Raw genomic sequence first — 22,471 nt, 5'->3', positions numbered from 1 at the left:
GGAGACATCCCACCCCAAAACCATGTCAATGTCGGGACATCCCACCCCCCAAAACATCTCAATGTCGGGACATGGCACCTCCAAACCTATATCAATGCAGGGACATCCCAGCCTCCCAAAGCCACCTCGATGTGGGGCCATCCCACCCCCCAAACCATCTCAACGTTGGGACATCGCACCTCCAAAGCCACCTCAATGTCGGGACGTCCCACCCCAAAACCATCTCGATGTGGGGACATCCCACCCCCCCATGTGGGGACATTCCACCTTTCAGTAAATGCAAGGCATCCCACCCCTCCTTCCCTCAGGTCCCCTCTCCTGGGACACCCCACGGCTTTTCCAGGACGCTGGAGCAGCCGGACAGGAGCGGCCACAGCTTCACCAGTTGCTCCCAGCAGCTCAGGAGAAAATCCAGCCACAGGAGCATCCCCCAGCTCTGCACCAGAACAACCCCAGAGCCACGGGAGCCCTGCACGGGGTGGGTCCTGTCAGGAAGAGCGGCCCCGGCACACAAATGGCTCCACTCATCGCAGGTCCCTCCCCATCCTCGGGCTCAGGCTGAGCAAGTGCTTCCAGACACATCGGCCCGGGGCTTTGGGAGATTCCCCGGCCCCCGGCTGTGCTGTGGAGATGGGAAAACATGAAAACATGACCTGGGGCAGCACTGATGCTGCTGAGTAAGAAGGTTGGGGGGCAGGATGCTGCCCATTGTTCTACCAGCCCTGCCAGCCTTGCCAGATCTACCTGTCCTGCCTGCCCTACCTGTGCTTTCAGCCTTGCCAGCTCTACCAGCCCTACTTGCCCTGCCATTCCTGCCATTCCTGCCATCCCTTCCAGCCCTGGCCACTTCCCAGCTGCAGGTTCATGACATTTAGGGGTCCCCATTCTGCCTCTCAGCTCTCCAGACATCCTCAGCACCCCAGGGAGGCTGATTTGGCAGTGCTGGATTAAGGGTTGTACTCTATGGTCCTGGAGATCCTTTCCAACCTAAACAATTCCAGGATTTCCCTGTGGAGTTTCCTGCCCCTCTCCCTGCCGTCATTCTCCCAGCACATCCCTTCCCTGAGGTCCTGCAGGGATGTGCCCTCCCTTGCACAGGACAGAAGGATGAGGGACCCGTGTCCCGCTGTCAGGGATGTCCCACAGCCCTGTGGTCACCCTGCACAGCCAATGGAGCATCCAGCAGCTCCCCAGATCCTGAGCTCACTGCTCCAGCCCCTGGAATGGTGAGTTCCAGTTGGGATCTTCCCTCAGGAGCATCACATCCCCACAGCAGCCAGGAAATGCCACCCTGCCTTTCCTTGTGGCCACCGTGGTCACCCAGAGCAGTCACTGCTGGGAGCTGCTCCAGCCCTTTCCTCTCCCCTGCTAAAATCCCTTTTCCAGAGGAGCCTCCGGTCTTTGGGTTCACCTCTCTGTGTTTGTAATGAGTTTGTCCCATGATTAATCATTCCAGGAATTCCCTGCTGATCCTCCCTGCACTGGGAAGGGGACATTGTGCCTATGGCTCTGAATTCCTCTGGATTAGCAATTAAGGCATCTTTTCTCACTTTCTGTCCAAGGGAGAGTCCTTCTGGTAGAGCCATTACAGGTCTCACACAGCCTCACTCTTTGTAGGGCTGAGATTCCCTCGGTGGGATTTGCTCCCATCTTTCACCAAGGTCTTTTTTGGGGACCACAAGCTTAATTAAAACCTTATTTATTATAACTTTAGCACCTCATTGTGCCTCAAGGACTTTGCAATCCCTCTCGGGGAAGCCTGGGAGCAGGATACAAAATGGGTTCAATGTTGGCTTGAAGTGAGGCAAGAGGTGCAGGTTAAATTCCCAGCTCCCAACTCCATCCAGGATCCTTTGTGGATTCCTGCCACTCCATCTTGTCCTCATCATCCTCTTGGATGGGCTCCTCTCCATCCAAATCCATCCCCAGCTGCCACACTGGGCACTGGGGATGTGACATCTCAAAAATACAGCTAAAAGATGATGTGGGGGAAGGGAAAATATCTGCAAAGAGGAGCTCAGGACAACCCAAACGTGCTCCCCCCGGATTTTCCTAAGCTTTTGTTTCAGTCACGATGGTCATTTATTTTTAATATGTTTTCCTGTCATTAAGTTTAATTTCAGGGTTTTCGAAACAGAAAAACATGCTCAATAATTTGGGGAGGTTTTCTCTCTCTTTTTTTGTAGTGAAAAAGGCAAATAGTGCTGATCTGCTCCTGACAAAGTTGATGAATCGGCATTTTTAACAATTGTGTTTTTCCCTGGCCACTTCCCAGCCCGATCCCTTTGCTCTGGCAGCAGAGCTGCTCCATCCTCCTGCGCTCTTGGAGAGGCTGGTGGGCCTTGGGGCTGGTGATTTTGGGATTCTCCGTGGCAGTGACACCCCCTCACTCCTGGCATTTCCTTCACAGGGACACTGGCTCCGAAGGAATCTGTCACAGAAAATCCTCCCTCTCCTCTGCAGTGTCCTTCCCACCTTCACTTCCCTTTCCTTGCCTGTGGCTTTCTTGTGGAGGCACAAATTCCCTGGCAGAGCTTCTCCCTCTGAAGTGCTGGAGGACTTTGTTCCCTACCCTTGCCTCAGCCTACTCTATTTCCTGTCCTTTCTCCTGCCTCCAGGCAAGTTCTGCTCCTCAGGGCTGAAAGAACCTTTGTAGCATCCATTCCGAAGGCTCCTGCCCTCGGCCTCGCCTTTCCAGGGTCCCTTCTCTGCTGGAAAAGTTCCAGGGCTGTCCTTGCTGCTTTCTGGCAGGGCTGGGGCTTCCCATGTCCCTCCCAAAGGAAAGACTCTGGATTCCCCAAAATGTTGTGGCTGGTGGCATCCCTGCCTGTTCCCTACCCATTCCCTGCCTGTTCCCTACCCATTCCCTGCCTGTTCCCTGCCTGTTCCCTACCCATTCCCTGCCCGTTCCCTGCCTAATTCCTGCCTGTTCCCTGCCCTGGCACTGCCACCACCAAAAGCCACTGCTGAGGTCCTGCCTGGGTCATTCCTGCTCACTGGGATGCTCCCAGCTCATCCAGGCCATGCCTGCAGGATGCTGGCGAGTGGAAAAGGGCTCCCAAGGGGATCCTGTCCTTCAGCACTGTGGGGACAGGACCCACATCCCATTTCCAGGGGCTCAGGAAGGGCAGCTCCTCCAGCAAAGGATTTGGAAAATGCTGTCACTGCTGATGTGGGGACATGGAGCTTTTCCTGCCTGCTGGGAATTCAATCCCTAAGGACTCACTGTGCCTAATGAGGGGGGCACAAGGAGCCAGAGCAGGGGGACACCTTTATTTACCTTTAACCAGACCAGGAGGATGCCCCAGTGAGATCCAGGAAGGTGCCCCCATCCCATTCCCTGGTGGAGAGGAGCTGACACTGGATGGGGTTGGAACACACAGCCTCAATTTATCAGGAGAAGGCAAGAGATCCCCGGGGCCCCCGACCTTTCAACAGCCACATGCAGCCCCTCCCGCTCCTGTTCCGCAGGTACTCCCTCATTTCCAGTTGATTGAAACCCAAATAATGTCCTCAGCCTGATGGATCGCTGCTGCCCCACCAGCATCCACCTTCCAGGGGGGTGGGAGGGAGAGGAAATGGTTCCTGTGCACTTCCCACCCAGCCCAGTGCATGGAGAGAGCACAAAGCACATGGAAAACATCATTGCTCCTTGGATAGGAATGGATTCGCCCTCTGAAGCTGCTGGTGCAGCCTGAGGAAAGTCATGGATTTCATCCCTTCCTCAGCTCTTCTCTCTACCATTTGTCCTTTCTATTTAAATTTTGGACACTTGTGGCTGCTTTTAACTATTTCCTGCTGGAGCATCTTAAATAGCCCCTGTGCCAGGGGAGAATCTGTAGGAAATCCCTGTTGGAAAGCAGAATCACCGGGATCCCCATCCAGAACTCTTCCCCTCCCTGCTTTCCCACATTCTCCTGCCCCAAAGCTGCCCCACAATCTGTGCCAGGTCAACATCCAGTGACCCTGGGGGGGAAGGTGACAGTGCTGGAGTGTTCTGGGGTGATGAGTGGGACCCTGGCAGGGGAGGGCACAGCTCAGCCCATGCAGGGTCACGACAGCCAGGCAGGATTCCCAGATAACCCCCGGCAGAGCCAGGCGGAATTCCCAGATAACCTCTGGCAGAAATACGGCTGCTGCCAGGATGTGCCCTCCCTCCTCGGGTGAATTAAGGCAGCCCCAGCCCTGGGACATAAATTAGTGATGGGAATCAGTGATAGGAGCTAGCCCTTGGCCCGGAGGGGCCTGGAGCTGAGGGATGCAGAACTGCAGTGCTCATCCCAGGATGCTCTGACTCCCCAAAGCCGTGAATTCCTGGGCTGGCTGGGGGCTCCTCTCCTCCAGGAATGGGGGGGTTGTTAATACCTGCTGACCTTGAGGTCACAGGTCAGGGACAGCCATCCCAGTGAGCCATGGGAAGTGGCCTTTGCAGTGACACGTGGCTGCTCCAGGCATGGTCACCGTTCCTGGGATGGGGGCCCTGGGTGCCAGGCAGGCTCCAGCAAGGGGATGTGGGAGCAGGGAACAGCAAACCCATGGCTGGCTTTGCACAGAGAGCAGGCAGGAGGCAAAGATTTCCTCCACACTTTCTATTCCTCATCCTCTCCTTGCTCACACAAGGAAAACTTTTAACATTCTGGCCAAAATTTCCTACCACATAAAACTGTGGGGGAAAAAACAAAAAAATAAAAACAAAAACAAAAATCCCAAACAAACAAAAAAACCACTTCCAATAAAAAAGTATTTATGTGCTCTGCCCAGACACAAGCACAGCTACCCCAGGGATGTCACCTGCAGCTGCTCAGGTCACCCCAAAAATGCTGCTTGCCTGAAGGGATTGGGGCACTTCTGCCCCCAGATCCAGGCAGAGACACATCTGGCATAGGAATCCTCATGGATTGGGACAAGACAAGGGCACAGCTCCTGGATAGGGTCTGTGAACCCCCTTCCCAGCATGGAGACCCTCCCTGTCACCCCGGCTGGCAGCACCTCAATAACCCCTGGTGCCAAGAGCTGGGTCGTGAGCACGTGGGGCACTAATTAGCCCTGTGCTCATTAGCTCAGGCATAGGGCTGGGGCTGTCAATAGATTTGGGGGAATTAGAGCCCCACAGGGCCAGGATCCCCCCTTGCCACCCCCATCCCAAAGAGGTGATGAATCAGTGCTGCAGGGGGGCTGAATCCCACAGTTCTCCATCTCTCCCAGTGCTGGCAGGGACCAAAATTCTTTACCTGGCCAGAGAGATGGATGTCCCTGGAATGAACCCAAAATGGAAGAGGCCAAAGATTAAAACCACCCTCTCCAACAGCCCCCCCAGCGTTAACTTTTGGTTAAGTGCAGCAGATAAGAACAAGTTAAATTTATCTTCAAAGAACCCCCAAAAGTGACTCTCCCTTAACCCCCCCCTCGCCAGAATAAATCTTCCCCTTATCTGAATTTCCAAGGAGCAGGGCTGGCAGGGGCCAGAGTGGGAATGCTGCAGACTGGGTTAAGCCAAACCCCTCTCTGGTTCGGATTAAAGAGGAGGATAAAAGAGCGCGGGGTCCCGGCGGGAGCATAAATAACGCGGGATGGGCCCTGAGCAGGGATTTACACCCCGGAATGCTCCGAGCCCAACACAACAACGAGGGGGGATCAGGGGGCTGGGCCCTGCCAAGGGGTGACTGTGGCTGTGGAGAGGGTGGAAAGGGCAGGAGGCTCTGAGTGGGAAGCAGGGAAAAGATGGGATGCAGGAGGGATGGAACAGGCGTGGTGTGATGCAGGAGGGAGGGGAAAGGGGAGGAAAATAGGGAAAGAGAAAAGGAAAAGAGGAAAAGAGAGAGGAGAAGGGGAAGGGAATAGGGGGAGGGAAATGTAAATGTGGAAGGGGAAGAGGAAGGAGAAGAGCAAGAGGAAGGAGTAGGAAAAAGGGAAAAGGGGAAAAGTTAAAGAGAAAGGGAAAAGAGTAGGGGAAGACAAATGGGTAGCGAAAAGGAAAAGGAAAAGGAAAAGGAAAAGGAAAAGGGGAAAAGAAAAATGGGAAAGGGGAAAGGAGAAAGGAAAAAAGGGAAGAAAGGAAAAAGGGAAAAGGGAGAAAGGGAAGCAGATCCCTTCCCTGAGGCATCCATGCCACAGTGTCCCTCATCTCACATGCCAGCACATCCGCATCCCTGCAGATGGGACAGAGGAAATCAGGCAGACACAGCCAAATTCCAGAAAATTATTTTTTCATTTTCTCCTTTATTAGTTTTTTATTAGAGGGAAAAACAAGCTAGAGCTTCTTCTGCCCCAGCACAACCTTACCCAGCCACAGTGGCTCCGTTTGTGCTCCAAGTTGCCCTGGATGGCCGGGAAGAGCCTGGATTTGGGAATTGTTGGAACCCTCCTGCTCTGGTGCATGAGCAGGGGGTCGGGGAGGCTTCACCCCTCACCCACACACTGTGGATGTTCTAGAAAGAGCTGTCCTGGAGGGCAGACCCATAGGAAAAACCCTCTGGGACCCAGGTGCTGTGGGACAGGCGGAGGGGTGAATAAATCCATCTGGGACGGGAGCAGCCCGGCCAAGGAATGAGCTCACCGTGGGGTCGGATGTGGGGGATAACACAGCAGCACTCTCCTGCCCTGATGCAATCTGGGGAAGGCACAGCCCGGTGAGAACCATCGGAAAAAGTCTTTGACCTTCCTGAACCCTTGGAAAGATTGAAGCTGCACCTCCGGCCCGGATTGCAGGGGGGAGGGAAGAGCGGGAGCAGATGTCCCTGCGGTGGGGGACACGTGCAGCAGCCGGGGAGGATGAGCTGGATCAGGAGGTGGGATGCATGCAATGGCCACCCACGGCTGTTCCAGCTTGGATCTGAGCCCTGCAGCATCCCGGGGAGCCGATGCCCTTCCCAGCATCCCTCCCACAGCAGGGGCTGTGCCCCGGTGCCTCTGCAGCTGCAGGTTCCCGTGCTGGAGGTGGGAAGGGCTGCCAAGATCCATCGCCCTCCTGCGAAACTGCTCCGGGATCTGGAATCAATTATTGTGCGGGCCCAGGAATTAGCACATTGCAAAGGCACAGTGACTTCAGGAACCTGGAATGGGATCAGTTTTTGCTCAGATTGTCACCTGCTGCCCTGCCCGTGCCCTGGGTGTGGGAAGGGCCAGGGCAGGGATCCCTGGGAGGGCAGGAACACCCTCTCCAGCAATCCACAGCCACGGAGAGGTGTCAGGGCTCGCTCCCCATGTCACAGGGAATTTTCTCATTCCTGGATGAAGCTCTCCAGAGCTCTGCCCAAGGTGGGAAGTGACCCTGGGGCTGCCACGTGTGTCCTCCAGCACTGGATGGAGGATCCCCACACCTCCCACCCGGAGCATCTCCCAGTTATCAGCAATGCCTCTCCTGCTGGGATTAGCAGAGTAACCTGAGAGGGGAGGCAGTGCTCCAGGGCTGAGGAATTAATCTTTTTGGGAAAGCAGATCCTGCCTCCAGTGGCTGTGGGTGCTTGTGATGAGCTGCCCATGCCAACCCCCACCACTTCCCTTCAGGAATCACCAGCCATCCCATATTCCTACTTAAACCTGCAAGGAAATTCCTCTTCTGAGAGGGATGAACAGAGCAGAGGAGTGCAGGCAGTGGGTGCCCCTGGGTGGGACACGAAGCCCCCCAGATTTCAGGCAGTGAGGGTTCTGTCCAGGGAATCAGAGTGAGTATGCATCCCCTGGTGTCATGGATATAAACAACAATCACAGCAACTACCAAAAATTTCAGGAATATAATCCCAAAAGCCCAGAAAACACCCCAGAGGGATGTCCAGACATCATGAGGAGACCCCAGTGGGCTCCTCCCTGCAGTGCCCAGGGCAGCTCATGGAGCTGGGCATCCCAGTGCCCTCTTCCTCCTCCTCCTTCTCTTTCCCCTCCACCTCCTCCTCCTCCTCTGCCCGGGCTGCTGGCTCCAGCTGGAGAAATCCTGCCTCTGTGCCTCACGCTAAGTGAGCTGGAGCGAATCACCCCAGGATTTGCATTAACAGCAGTCGCTACAACAAGATCCCAGCCAAACACAATACTGGAAACTCGGCTTTCCCCCCATCCTTAGTGCTTCCAGATGGAGCCCCTCGCTCCCACCAAAGGGTAGGGGCCAACCTCCCCTCTCTGCTCCCAGCACGGACCTTTCCTTCATCCCCAGGCTCCGGAGGGGGTGACAGGGACAGTTCTGCCCTTTGTCCCTGCTCTGTGCCCGGTGCTGGAGCTGGGAAGGGCCCGGCAGCTTTCCCTGTTTCCAAAGCAGAGGATTTATTTCCGCTTACATCAGAGAAAGTTGAAATAAAAAAAACCATCATAAAAGAGAAAGAGATCAGGATATTCTGCAAGTCCTTTGGGATCTGTATAGGGGAAGACATCCTTGGAATAACATCAGCAGCCCCAGCACCGCCTTTGGAGCCAGCCAGGAAGGGCCTCTCTGGGCACTCAAAGCACTCTAGCAGAGTGCTAAAAATATTCATTATCCAGGTGGGAATCGTCAGCACGGCACAGACCCCAGGTATTAAGTAGGTAGCAGGACCTGGCACGGGCTCCTTGGCTTACACCTCCTCACACACATTTGGCTTTGTCATTAAAGCCTCCAGGCAGAGATGTTCCTCAGGAACGGCCAGGAGCAGAGGGGCTGGCTCGTCCCTCGCCTCCCTGTGCCAGGAGACCCCCATCCCATGGAGCTGACAGCTCCTTCATTGGAGCTGGAGCAGCTGGGTCTCTGCCAGGTGCTTCTGATAAGGAAATCCATTGCTTGGTGGGGATGTGGGTGTTGGGGAGCACCCGGATCCCCTGCACCCACCAGGGCTGCTGTGTCCCCTTCCATGGGCTGGAATTCCTCTGCTCAGATCTTCATCCTGTGGGAAGCTCATTCAGCAATCAGGATAATTTTTGGCCAGACGTTGCATGAGCCCAGAGTTGCTTTGGGCAGAGATTCCTGCTCTTCCCAGCCATTCCAATAGGAAATGGGTTCCACTGCTTCCTCCAGGTGGTTTTGTTCTTCCTCTCTTTTGTTGGGACTAAACCTCCTGCAGAACTGCCATTGAATCCTCCTGGAATCACAGCAGCTCCCATCAGGATCACCAGCTCCAAGACTGCACAAAGAACCTTCACACAGATAAAATCCTCCAAATTTAAGTCACAGGTTCTTGGTTTTCACCCTCACTTTTGCAGCTGCTGCTTCCAAACCTTCCTTTGGAACCTTGAGGGAAGGGAGGCAAAGCACCCCAGCTGCATGGGGAGTGAGCACGGAGCCTCTGCCCAGGGAACCATGGAATCACAGACTGCTCTGGGTTGGAAAGGGCTGTACAGACCAGAGTGTCCTTCCACCCGTGCCATGGGCAGGGGCACCTTCCCCTACCCCTGGTTGCTCCAAGCCCTGTCCAACCTGGCCTTGGGCACTGTCAGGGATCCAGGGGCAGCCACAGCTTCTCTGGGCACCCTGTGCCAGGGCCTGCCCACCCTCACAGGGAAGAATTCCTTCTCAATATCCATCTAAACCTGCCCCATGGCAGTGGAAGCCATTCCCTGTGTCCTGTCTCTCCATTCCTTGTCCCAAGTCCCTCTGCAGCTCTCCTGGAGCCCCTTTAGGCACTGGAAGGGCTCTAAGCTCTGCCTGGAGCCTTGTCTTCTCCAGATGAGCCCCCCCAGCTCTCCCAGCCTGTCACACTGTGCAGGGGGCACTGGGAATTGCAGGATCAGGATGCTCCTGGTGCAATCCCCCAGCACAGCTGGCCCCCAGCCCTCTCCCCTGGCCCCAGGAGCGCCGTGTCCATGCCCAGCACTGCTGGACAGATGCTCCTGCTCACGTCCTGTCCAGCCCAGGCTGATTCCAGGTTTCCCAGCCCCCCAGACCCTCTGCAAACTGGAGGCAGCTGCAGCTGCAGGAGGGATGGGAGAGGGGGGTCTGAGTTGCTCCCCAGAGCTGGATTGGAACAGCGCAAGGAGCTCAGCCTTGTTTATCCTGCTGTGGTTTCCCTACAGGGTACATACGTGTGTTCCTACAGGGACACACAGAGCATTCCAGCTTTCTCCTGCCACAGCCTCTGTGCATGTGAGGTCTCTGGTCCCTTCCATGGGAGAAGGACAGATGGGAGGGCTGCTAAATCTTAGAATCATGGAATGGTTTGGGTTGGAAGACACCTTAAAGCTCATCCAGTGCCACCCCTGCCATGGCAGGAACACCTTCCACTGTCCCAGGTTGCTCCAAGCCCTGTCCAGCCTGGCCTGGGACTCTTCCAGGGTTCTAGGGGCAGCCACAGCTTCTCTGGGCCAGGGCCTCACCACCCTCACAGGGAAGAATTTCCCCTAATAGCCAATGTAAATCTCCCATCTTTTAATTTAAAACTATTTCCCCTTTTCCTGTCACTGACTGTCCATGTAAAAAACCACTCTCCATCTTTTCCATCAGCTCCCTTTAGAGGAGGGGAAAGGCAGGAACTTTGCTCAAATCCTTCATCCAGCCAACCCAGGAATGTTTTCTCTGGCAGGTGTTTCCAGTGTCACATTTGAGGCTGGCAGCATCACGAGGGGACCCCAGAGCTGTGTCCTCAGGCAGGGCTGGCCCTGCAGCATCCACTGGCCCTGCAGCATTCCAGGCTCTGCTTTTACACTCCTCAGATTTGCTCTGTGCTTTAAAGTAAAGCCCCTTGTAAAACCTGGCAGCCCTGAGGAGAGATAAGGGGGGTCTCAGGGAGCCTTTGGCTCAGAGTGGGATCTGGAAGGAGCTGCTGTGATGGAGAGCCAAGTGTGGGGGCAGCCAGAGCAGGGGGAGGCTCTGGGGCCACTGCAGAGCATTTGCCTGCCCCAATCCCATCCCTGGAGCTTGGAAATGTGCGTGGTGGGATCTAGGCCAGCACAGGGAGCACACAGCTCCTGCCTCCCCATCACACAGCTCAGGGTGGGGCTGTGGCCACGCAGGATCCGGGAGTTCCAGAACATCAGAGACTCCCTGGAGTGGTACAGCAGCTGCTTCACAGCTGGATCCAGGAGCCATGGGTCTGCTTGGGTGGGAATTGGGGTGAGGAGGATCCATCCCAGGGAGATGTTGGGGTGCTGCAGGTCATGGTTTGGGGAAACAGCCAGAATGCTCTGTTGTAGCAAACATCCATGCCAGGATTCATTATCAGGACCATTTTATTCACAGAAAGGGTCAGGCCTTGGAAGGGGCTGCCCAGGAATGTTTGGAGTGCCCATCCCTGGAGGTGTCCAGCAAGGAACAGCTGGACACGGCACTCAGTGCTCTGGGCTGGGATCAGTCACAGGTGGGACTCAGTCTTGGAGGGCTTTTCCAGCCTCAGTGATTCTGAGATTCTGTGTTTTTAGGGACGATCTGCATCTTTCAGGCTCATTGAGCAGGGCAGGGGGAGATGGACTGGGTGCCCAGTGTGGCACAGCCCAGGAATGGGGGAGTGAGGAGAGGATGCAGTGATCCCTCCATGGATAAGGGGGATATAATTCCTCATTTCACACACATGGAGATACCAAAAGCCAAATCGTGGAGGATAATTGCTCCAAAAAACAAAGGGGTGCTTCATATTCCTTGGCTAACTGACAGAATTAGCACAGCAAGAGTTCCCTGGTTTTCCTTTCATTCTCCTCCAAAAACATCACTTTCCTGGGGGTGGATTTGGGGATGGCAGTGGGAAAGCCGTGAGCATTGCTGGGTCCTGGCAGGGCGGGATGGGCAGCTGCCCACAGGAGCAGGGATCTGCACAAACCCCTTCCCGCTGCTTCCCCATTCCCCCAGCTGCTTGGACTCCCCCAAACCCATACCTTGAGGGTAGCCATGGCCCCTTATCCCATCCCACCCCACCCCATCCCATCCCTGGGGCTGAGTTCCTGGCAGAGGTGGCAGGATCGTGGCGGGGGAGCAGCGTGCCAGCAGCACAGCCTCATCCACCGGGCTCAGGAGGCAAAAACAGCTGGGAAAGCAGAGCCTGGGGGCTTTTCCCCAAGCTGGGCAAGCTCTCCGAAGCTCTCGCCCCCGGAGCCAGGTGGGCTTTGAACGGGAGCAGCCCCGGGGCACGGGCGGTGCTGGGAGTGGCATTCCCGGGAAGGGCCGTTCCCGATGGAGTTTGGGGATGGAAGTGACCTGCCAGCCTCAAACCAAGCGTTTGTGAACCTGCGGGAGGGTGGGTTGAGAGCTCTGATGGAAGAACAAAGGGCACAAAAGGAGGGTGGTTGCTGAGGAGGGAGAGGAATGGGATGAGCTGAGGTGGTGGTGCTGGGTCAGCCGTGGGTGACAGTGGACAGAGCCCCTGGACTCCAGGGTGGCAGGGAATCCTTGAGCTCTGTTTAACTTAATAAAAATGCACAATGAGAAACCCTTTCCCTGCTCTTGAGGTCTCATTTGAGGCCACCCTCTGCCACCCTCCCCATGTCCCTGCCACCCCCAAGCCTCATGGGCACCTGCCCCACTGCACCTCCAGCTCCCAGGTCCCCGTGGGGATCAGGGACACAGTGGGGGCTCCTCCAGTGTCCCCACACCCAGCTGAGCCCCCCCAGCCCTGCCCCAGCCAGGTGAGGGCTGCAGCTCTCCAGACCTCCCCATCCAGACTGTTCTTCAGGGCTGGAAAACGAAAAGGCTGAAGTGTGAAAGAACACTGAAGGGAGCAGTGGAAGAACCGGATTTTCTTTTATTTGAATTTTTTTTTCCTTTTCTGAAGGATGCTGTATTGAGCTGAACATGACAAATATGCCAGGAATGTTTGCCCTCAGGGCCTGGAAGAGCAGGGAAAGGCACTGCTGGCACCTTATCAATGCAGCAGCCCCAGTGTTTGTGCAAAAACAAGTGCCAGGGGCAGGTCCTGGGGCAGCAGCTGCCCGTGCCTGGAGCAGGATGCCAGCAGGAACCTGCTGTGACAAGGGGGAATGTCACCTTGGCACAATGGGGACCTGCACATGGGGCAGCAGAGGTAACACCACAGATGAGGTGGTGAAAGTCTGGCTCTGCTCCCAAGGAACAAGGGACAGGCCAAGAGGAAACAGCCTCATGATGCCCCAGGAGAGCTTTAGGCTGGATATCAGGGATCATTTCTTCATGGAAAGGCTGTCCAATGGAATCCCCATTCCTGGAGGGGTTTAAAAGCCATGTGGATGTAGTACCTGGGGACATGGTCAGTCATGGCCTTGGCAGTGCTGGGGACAGTGGCACTCACTGATTCAGAGGGCTTTTCCAGCCTCAGCAATTCCGTGATTCTCTGCAAGAGCCGGTGGCAGCTCTGGAGAGCCCCGGCCCAGCCCCAAGGAAGCCATGTGCAGCGGGCTGGGGCCAGGGCTAATTAACAGGCCTCATTAAAAATATATTGTGTTTGCTTTAAACAAGGTTCCCCCAAGCCAGAGGAAGCCGGTGAGGGACTGAGGAGAGATAGTGAGGGAGAGAGAGGCGGCAGGGAGGGGGAGGTGATGCCTGGGTGCATTTATTCCTTCCCTTCCTTCCATTTCTAACCCAAACCAAAGTGTCTCTGTGGCTGGAGGCGCCCTCTCGTCTCATAAAGTCCCACATAGGAAATTGTAAAGTACAGGAAAACAACCCAAACCCCCTGACCCCTTAACAAACTCCAGCCACAGCCACAGAAAGTTGCAGGGTAAACAAAGCCAAGCTGCAGTCCCAAACTCTCCTGGGTGCTGGGGCTGTGTTTCTGGTCCCAATGGAGGCTGGATGGCCCCATTGGAGGCTGGATGGCCCTATTGGAGGCTGGATGTCCCACAGCCCTCACCCCAGCCCCCAGCCACAGAGCTGCCCCTCAGCCTGAGGGTGCTGATCCCTTCAAATTCAGATTCTTCCTCTCCCCCCACCGAAGATGATGATGCTCTGAGCCAGCAGTTGGTCTTCCCTCTGTTCAGAGCAGGACTGGTGTCCCCTGGAGCCTCGGAGTTTGTCCCCTGCCTGTGTCTGACACCCACAGAGAGGCGCCGGCCCTGCAGCAGCCCCATTAGCATCCGTGGCACCGAGGGAATGCTCCGTTTCCCTGGACACCGGTAATTCAGCCAGAACCTGCACAATTTTCTGTGCATAATAGTCCCAAATGTGCTCTCTGGCAGGCTCAGGAATCAGCAGCCCAGCAGAGGCAGCCTGGATTAATCAGGCTGGCCACGACTCGGAACAAACCTGCTGATGAAGCCTTGGCAGGGCTGCCCCTCCCTCCTGCTCCCACACAGCCCCGGGGACCGGGAATCTCAACGGGGTGATTGGCCACATTCTTCCAGGGCCCTCTGCCACCAGCACGGTGCCTCCTGCTCCATGTCCCTGTGTCACCCGTGTCCCCAGGGGTGACTCCAGGAGCTGGGCAGGCAGGGGAGGTGGGGCTGTGGCTGCAGAGGGGATGAAGGGGTCAGGGAGTCCCTGCTCGTTGGGATTCCAGGCACAGCACTCTGACCCTGCCTGGACACTCTGCTGGTTCATCCAGCCACACACCCCAGCAGGAGATGGCTGTGCTGAGAAGGGGACAGGAAAGCCCTATGGGATGCTCAGAGGAAGCCCTAAGGTTCATTGTGGTCCCAAATCCTGGTGTTGCTCCTGTCTCCTCCTTTCAGCCTCCCGCCCTGTCTGCCTCCTGTGCGCTCCCTGGCTGAGACTCCACTGCCCATGGATGCAGGCTGGGAACTTTCCTGGAGTATCCCAACCCAGGACATGCCCTTCTCTCCTCCCCCCAGCAGGCACCACCTCGTCCCCCTCTGAAGGGACAGCATTTGAGCCATTTTTGGCAGATATTTGCCTGTTGGATTCTGTGCTGTACTCGGGGATGGCACTGGCAGCACTCTGCAGCCAGGATGTCTCCTGCATTCCTGGGGATTCCTGGGGATCCTTGGGGTGACCAGCCAGGTCACAGGAGCCATGCTGAGCTGGAGGGATGGTGGCACTCTCCTGTGTCCCCTATAGTGGCGGGGGGTGGGCAAGAGGGACAGCCCTGCAGAGTGGGAGGCCGGACACCTCCCCCTCCTAAAGACACAGCAGGATGTTTACATGATGGATTCTGGCTGGTGAAGAACACACAAAGCCTCGAAAAAATAAAACTAATAAAAAAAAAATAAAATTCCCCCTGTTGTTCCCTGCATCAGATGGAAAATAAACACAGCTGCTCCTCTGCACACCCCAGCCCAGGACACACTGCCCAGGCAGCCAAATGCCCCTGGGATTGATCCCACAGCAATCCTGGACACTCAGGGGGTGACACTGTGGCTCTGATGCTGCATGAGGGGTGTGGGAGCTGAGGTGGCACTGCCAGCCCTGAGCAGGCCATGAGAAAAGGAATTGCCCACCCCAAGGAGCCATCCTGAGGTGGTGCCCGTCCTGCTGGTGGGGTGGATGAGCTGATTCCCTGGAAGGAGAACCCTCTGAGGGGGTGGGAGTGAGGCAAGGGACCATCCCCACCCAGCTGGAGCAGCAGAGGAGCGGGGACACTGTGGGGACACCACAGCTGTGTGGGGACAGGACAGGCTGTGAGGCCACCGCTGCCCTGTCCATGTGCAGCACGGGGTGAAGCAGAGGTTACACAGTTATCAGGAAACAGTTTCTGGCTCTAGATGGGGTCTGGGAGGCAGAGCCAGCTCCCAGCTGGGAGCCCCCTGTGTGGGGACAGGAGGGGACCCCCAGTGAGGGCCGTGTGTCTGTCACATGGCTGGGATGTCCTGTATCCCCTCATTTCCTCCTGGATTTTAATGCCTGCTGCAGCCCCCCAATGTGCAGAGCCCCCACCCCATGAACCTGGGGAAAAAGGGAACATTTGCCATATTTACTGTGAACCACAACAGCTCCTGCACAGGCAGCTGCTCCCTGCTCTGGATTTAAATAAAGTACAAGAATCCATAAATCCCATGGACAAGCAGAAGTACCAAATACCCCCCAGCTTCACCCTTGGCAGCCCAAAGCCTCTCAGTCTCCAGGTCCAGGAAGAATGAGAGTCCTGAGAGAGGCTGGGTTGTGCTCCAGGCTGGGGGATGATCCAGGCAGTTTGCAGCAATGCTGTCAGGGATGCCCGGGGCTGCAGGGATGTTTCCAAGGATTCTGCCAGAGGTGTTGGGGACTGCAGGGATGCTGCCAGGGACTCTAAGGGCTGCCAGAGGCTCTCTGGACTGCAGGTGTGCCCGGGGCTGGAGGAGTGCTGGAGGCTGGCAGGGATATTCGGGATTGGCAGGGGGCTGAGGACCCGCAGGGATGCTCCGGGCTGTGGGGATGCTCCGGGTTGTGCTCCGGGCTGTGGGGATGCTCCGGGATGTGGATGCTCGGCTCTGGGGGTGACCATGGACAGGCTGGAGGTGCGGGGCTGCGGGGGCTCCTCCCGGGTCGCTCGCGTGGAGCTCGGCTGTCCTCTAGTGCACGGCCGGCTCCATGACACGGAGCCGTGGGGCTGGGAAAGGCAGAGAAAAGCAGGCGGGGCAGGCAGGGAGCGCCACCAAGCCCCACCTCCCACTCCCTTCCAACCTCCGCATTTTTAAGGGCTCGGCTATTTATTCAGCATCCTTTCGTCCCTTCATTTTTTTTTCTACATCCCAATCCCCCTTGGCCTTCCAACCCTTTTTTGGCCACATTTTTATATTAAGTCTCCACTTCATTTAATGATGTCCAGTTATTCCTTAGACTCCTTCTCAATCTCCCATTTTTCAGCAGCCTCCGCTTTTCATCAACCTCCCAGACTCTGTTTCCCAATACATTTTTATTGTCCACTCACCTCTCTTTAGCCTCTCCCTCTTTGTCAGCCCCCAGTTTTTCCTGGTCTCTACTTGCCCTCGATCCTCCCTGTTCCCTCCGTGGGCTGGGTGTTTTGGGGCTCTTTTGAGGTCCTTTGGGGACATGGGTTGCGCTGTCCCGGCGCTGTCCCCACGCTGTCTCCGTGGTTTCTCCACGCTGTCCCCGCCGTCCTGGCTGTATCCCCGCGCTGTCCCCGTGCTGTCTCTCCGCTGTCCCGTCACTGTCCCGGCTCTGTCCCAGCGCTGTCCCCGTTGTCGCCCCGCTGTCCCGGCGCTGCGGTGCCGGCGGTGGCCACGCGAGGGCAGCAGAGCGCCAGGCACGGGCGGCGGGAGCGGGACCGGGAGCGGCACCGGGACTGGGACCCTCGGCGGGGCAGAGCCGCGGAGTTACCGGGGACGGGGACCCGAAACATCGCCCGACCCACCCTTCCCTGGGCAGCGACACTGCGGCCAGAGCAGCTTGTTCCCAGCGCCAATGTCCAACCGGGCCTTGGACACTTCCAGGCATCCAGGGGCAGCCGCACTCTCTCCAGGCACCCTGTGCCAGCTCTCCCGGGATGCTCTGATGGAGCCGGGTGTCGGCTCCTCTCTCCTACTCAGGCAGCTCCAGGACCTGGCATTGCTCACAAGGGCTTCTTCATCTTCAACCACCAAATCACAGGGAACTGAGGAGCCACCTGTGTCTGTGGGTGCTACCTCTCCCTCCACTCTGAGTCATTAATCTGTCCCAGCCCTGGCTGAGGAGCAGGTTTGAGGATCATCACTCCAGGGCTCCTTTGCCCCAGCAGGATGAGCTTCCCAGCAGTTGCTGCTGGTGCAGAATTGGGCCTATCAGCCTGGCCTCGGGCTCTGTGCCCATTCCAATATCCAAGCATGACCCCCCTCACCAGCCCCCTCTCCCACCCCCACCGTCTTCAAAGCCAGGGACCTGGCAGTGGTTCTGAAAGCCGGGCAGAGCCTCCATGCCATGGCTTGGCATGGAACTCAAAGGCTCAATTAGCAACATCTGCTCTTGTGGGCTGTAAAACCCTCTCGCTGCTCCCCTCCCTTGCTCCAAGCGCTCACAGCTGGGAGCAGCATGGGGCTGCAGCCAGCCCAGCCAGGGGAGTTGTGCCCCTGGCCCACAGCTGTCATAGCTTGCTGTGCCTCCTCTGCCACTGTGCCACCTCTGCTACCACTCTCCAGAGCCCTGATGGCAGCTGAGTGTGAGGGACAAGGAGTGAGCTGTTCTCTCAGTAACCAGGGAATGGCTGGAGCTGTGTCAGGGACGGTTAGGTTGGGTATTGGGAAAAGGTTCTTCCCCTAAAGGGTGGTCAGGCACCAAACAGAGGGAAGGGTCTGGAGAACCTGGAGTGGCTGGAAGTGCTCAGCCTGGAGAAAAGGAAGTTCAGAGGGGACTTTCTCCACAACTCTCTGACAGAAGGGAGCAGCTGGGGGGCTCAGGCTCTGCTTCCAGTGAACAGGGACAGGATGACAGGAAACAGCTTCAAGCTGTGCCAGGGGAGGTTCAGGTTGGACATCAGCAGGAATTTCTTCATGGAAAGGGTGGTCAGGCATTGGAAGGAGCTGCCCAGGGAGGTGGTGGATTCCTCATCCCTGGAAGTGTCTAAGGAAGGACTGGATGTGGCCCTCAGTCCTCTGGGCTTGTTGACCAGAGGGAGATCGGTCAAAGGTTGGGCTTGATGACCTTGGAAGTCTTTTCCAACCTCAATGAACCCATGATTCTGTGAAAACCAGCCCATGCCCTGGAGGCTGGCTGAGAGCCCCCGCCAGCACCCATTGTTCGGGAGCTGAAGCAATCGGAGCCCTTTGCCGAGGAGCCTGGCGGGCCGGGCGGGCTGTCCCGGGAGGGCCGTATAGCAGCAGGGCTGGACGCGGCTGTCATCATTCCGCGGATGCCTCTGGACGCCGAGCGGCGCCACACGAGGCCACCGAGGTCGGCAGGGAGGGTACGGAGCCAGCCGGGATTGGGATTTGTGAATGGGAGCAGGACGGGCAGTGCTGATGGGACACAACCATGGGGAGAGGGGGTCCCTGAGCCCCCACCTGAAGGCGGCTGTGCCCTCACAGCCTGGTGACAGGAGGGGACAAGGGAGTCCCTTGGGCAGCACAGATGTCTGACACGGCACCAAGCGCTTTCCCGCCTTTCCCAGCCTCATTCCAGGAATGTCCAGTATGTCCACTCCTTCTCCATATTTTGGCCATTAGATCTGATTATCCTTGATTTACTCACTCCCTGGGGAGCTCTCAGGGCCTCTCCCTCTGTACAAAGTAACCTCAGCTGCATTCTGGCTGCAGCAAAATATCCCACCCTGGGGACATCCCTTGGGAGAGTCCCCAAAACCCCAGTGCCCTCCTCAGCTGGGGGTAAAACCCAAAACCCTCAAAACCCCCTCTCAACTCCTGCCTGGGAGCTGGGGGGCAGCAGGGCTTGCCAGGAATGTCACCCCATGAAAAACAAGGGGTGTGATAAAACATAAAAACACATCATTGAAGCCCTTTGCCAAGGCCAGGCCAAGCCTTGGCTGGAGCAGTGGGAAGTGAGAAAACACCTTGTGCTGATGGTGATTTCCTTCCTAGTTATCCCCACCAAGGATCTGCCTCACAGGTAATCACAGAAACTCCAAATTCCCCAGGGAATCTCCCCAAGCACCGAGGCAGAGGCTGGCAGAGCTGCTTCTCCCACCTGAGGAACCAGGACTCGAGCGCCAGCCTGTCCATATCTGCTTGGAGTAAGAAAAACATCCATAAATCACATTTCCCTTGGAATACTGGCAGTAAAACATCCATACAACATTGCCCTCAGCACAGCAGCAGCAGCAGTAGAGGGAGAGAAGCCAGAGGAGGGCTGAGCAAAGCTGTTCTCTCCTGAAGGGTCATTAGTGAGCCGCTAGTTTGGCAGCGAGTGGGAGGAGCAGATAATGCTTTCCCAGGCAGAGGAAACTCCTGGGTGGAAATAGCGCTGTGCCCTGGAAACGGAGCTGTCAGCAAACAGGGCTGGTGCAGCCTCCTCTCAGCAGGTCATGCTGAGCTGGGCACGGGCTCCAAGCTGGATGGACCTCTCCTGATGGGAATAGGAGTGATGGGCTCCTGTCACAGCCCTGTGGGAGCACAGGAGAGCTGAGATCAGGGACAGGCAGAGTGCTCCTGCATTGGGGCTCCCTGGGACACCCTCTCCATGGCCTCCCTCCTGGTTTTATTCACACCAGAAGTGTGGTGGGGCAGGAAGAAAGCTGAGTCCTCAGGTTGGGAGAAAGCTGAAAAAGGGTGGGAACAAATGGAGACAGACAGGAAATAGGAAAGAAAGGACAGCAGGGCTTAGTGTTCCATAACTAACGGTGTGCACAAGGCTTGGAGGGGCTCTGTTGCTGTCTCAGCTCTTCCTGGATGTAAACAGAACAGGGCAGTGCTGGTCTCCTGCCTGCACCACTCCCCCTGAGACATGGAGTGATGGGACAAGGGGGAATGGCTTTAAACTAAAGAGAAGGGAAGTTTAGATGGCAAATTGGGAAGAAATTATACCCTGTGAGGGTGGTGAGGTGGGGAGGCCCTGGCACAGGTTGCTCAGAGAAGCTGGGGCTGCCCCTGGATCACTGGAAGTGTCCAAGGCCAGGTTGGATGGGCCTTGGAGCAACCTGGGGAGTGGAGCAATCTGGGCTAGTGGAAGGTGTCCCTGTCCATGGCAGGGGAATGGGCAAGGTGATGTTTAACAGTCCCTTCAACCCAAACCATCCAGTGATTCCTCAAACGCCAGTCTGACCCTGTGTGCACAGAGCAGGCACAGAGAGTGCTGGGAAAGAAACTCACCCCAGGAACCTCAGACCTGCAGGAACAGCACTCTCAGCTATTCCAACATCTCCTCCCAGCAGGGCCATGGACACGCTGGAGGAACAGGAAGGGATGGGGTGGAAGAGCCAGAGGGAACAGCCCCTGAGGGAGTCACAGGTGTCTGTGCCACGGCTCAGAGGAGCTGAGCCTCCAGCCTGGCTTCCAGATCCTTACATCACTCCCGGTGATGTTCAACATTTGTTCGTTCCGGCTGTAAAACCTCTCCTGGCTCCGCACCAGGTATTTCCCTCCCTCAGTGCCTCAGCCAGGGCTGAGCTGCTGGAGCGTGAGCAGCTCACACACCGTGGCCTTTGTGACTAATGGCACCAGCTGAGGTGACAGCCCCTTCATGAGCAAGCCCCTTTCCCTGGGGCTTGCTCTCCTCACAGGTTAGGATGATGAACAGGAGGATAAAGCCCTATGCCTGCAGGATCCCACTTTCCTGAGGGAGCTTGGGTAACCAGCTCCAGCACCCCATGGCCTTGACGGAGCTGGTTCACTTTGGGACAGAGCTTGAGGAAAACCCCAGAAACCAATTCCCACAGCCAGGGTAGTGCCCAAGGCTGAGGATGGTTTTGTGAATGGAGAAGGAGCCTCCAAGCAGGCTCTGCCCTCTGTTCTGCGTACCCGGGGGTTTCATGTCCATAAAATTATGGAATCATTTAAGTCAGAGTGGCTCTCGGAGACTGTTGAGTCCAACCATCACCCCCAGCACTACCAAGTCCATCATGAATCCATATTCCCAAGTGCCACATGCCCATGATTTTGACCACTTCCAGTGACTTCACTGCTTCCCTTGGTGTCTGTTTCCATGCCTGACCATGTTTTCAGTGAAGAAATTTTCCCTGATATCCCACCTAAACCTCCACTGGTGCAGCTTGTAGCTATTTCCTCTTGTCCTGTTCCTGTTCCCCGGGAGCAGAGCCCGACTCCCCTGGCTGTCCCCTCCTGTCAGGAATTGTGCAGAGCCACAAGATTCCCCCTGAGCCTCTTTTTCTCCAGGCTGAGCCCCCCCAGCTCCCTCAGCTGCTCTTTATTTTCCACTCCCAGGGAGCTGATTGTCTCTCAGGGTTTAGCCATGCCAAGAACCCTCTAACAGGGATTTAGGGACACAAATAAGGGATGTCCCTGGAAGCTGCTTTTGGTGTCTGGCGATATCTGTCTCCCAGTCCTCCAGAAATGGAATCACTGGGGGCTCTTTGTGGGGCCGAGGGTGTGTGGGCAGTGAGGGGACACCAGGCTCTGCTCTTGGGGGACAGCACCCTGTGTGTGGCTGCTGCTGGATCCCTCAGGGCCGCTCTGCACTGGGACCTGTTGACACCGGGGATGGGGACGGGACCAGTCCGTGAGAGTGAGTGAGGATGAGGATGAGGATTCAAGTGAGGGTTAGGATGAGGAAGAGTATGCGTGTGATGATGATGGCAAAGGTGAGGTGAGGATGACGGTGGGGGTGTAGTGACGGCGAGGATGAGGGAAGGGATGAGGAGGAGGCTGAGGCTGAGGGTGCAGATGAGGTGCGGATGAGGTGACGGTCAGGGTGGGGGTGAGGACGGGGCTGAGCGCGGAGCTGCCGCGGGGTGTGGCGGGTGTGCGGGCGCGGGGGTGTCCCTGGCGGGCCGGGCCGGGCCGAGCGGAGCGGATCGGAGCGGAGCTGTCCTTCAGCACCTCGGCAGCGCCGGCCGGGCCGGGCCGCGGCCGTGCCGGTGCCGGCGGAGCGGAGGCAGCGCGCAGGCGCAGCGCTCGCGGCTCCTCAAGGTGTTGGCGGCGCGGCCGAAGATGGCGACAGACTGAGGGCGATGGGGCCGGGCGGCGGCGGCGGCGGGCGCGGCGCGGTCCCGGCACCGCGCCGGGGCAAGCGGAAAGCCGAGTGAGGGCGGCCGGGGCATGCCCGGGGCCGGGGCCGGGGCCGGGGCCGGGGCGGGCGGCGGCGGCGGCGGGGCGCGGCGGGGGCGGCGCGGGCATG

The sequence above is a fragment of the Ammospiza nelsoni genome, chromosome 15, assembly GCF_027579445.1.
Source record: "Ammospiza nelsoni isolate bAmmNel1 chromosome 15, bAmmNel1.pri, whole genome shotgun sequence".
Classification (NCBI taxonomy): domain Eukaryota; kingdom Metazoa; phylum Chordata; class Aves; order Passeriformes; family Passerellidae; genus Ammospiza; species Ammospiza nelsoni.
This window is presented reverse-complemented; position numbering follows the sequence as displayed.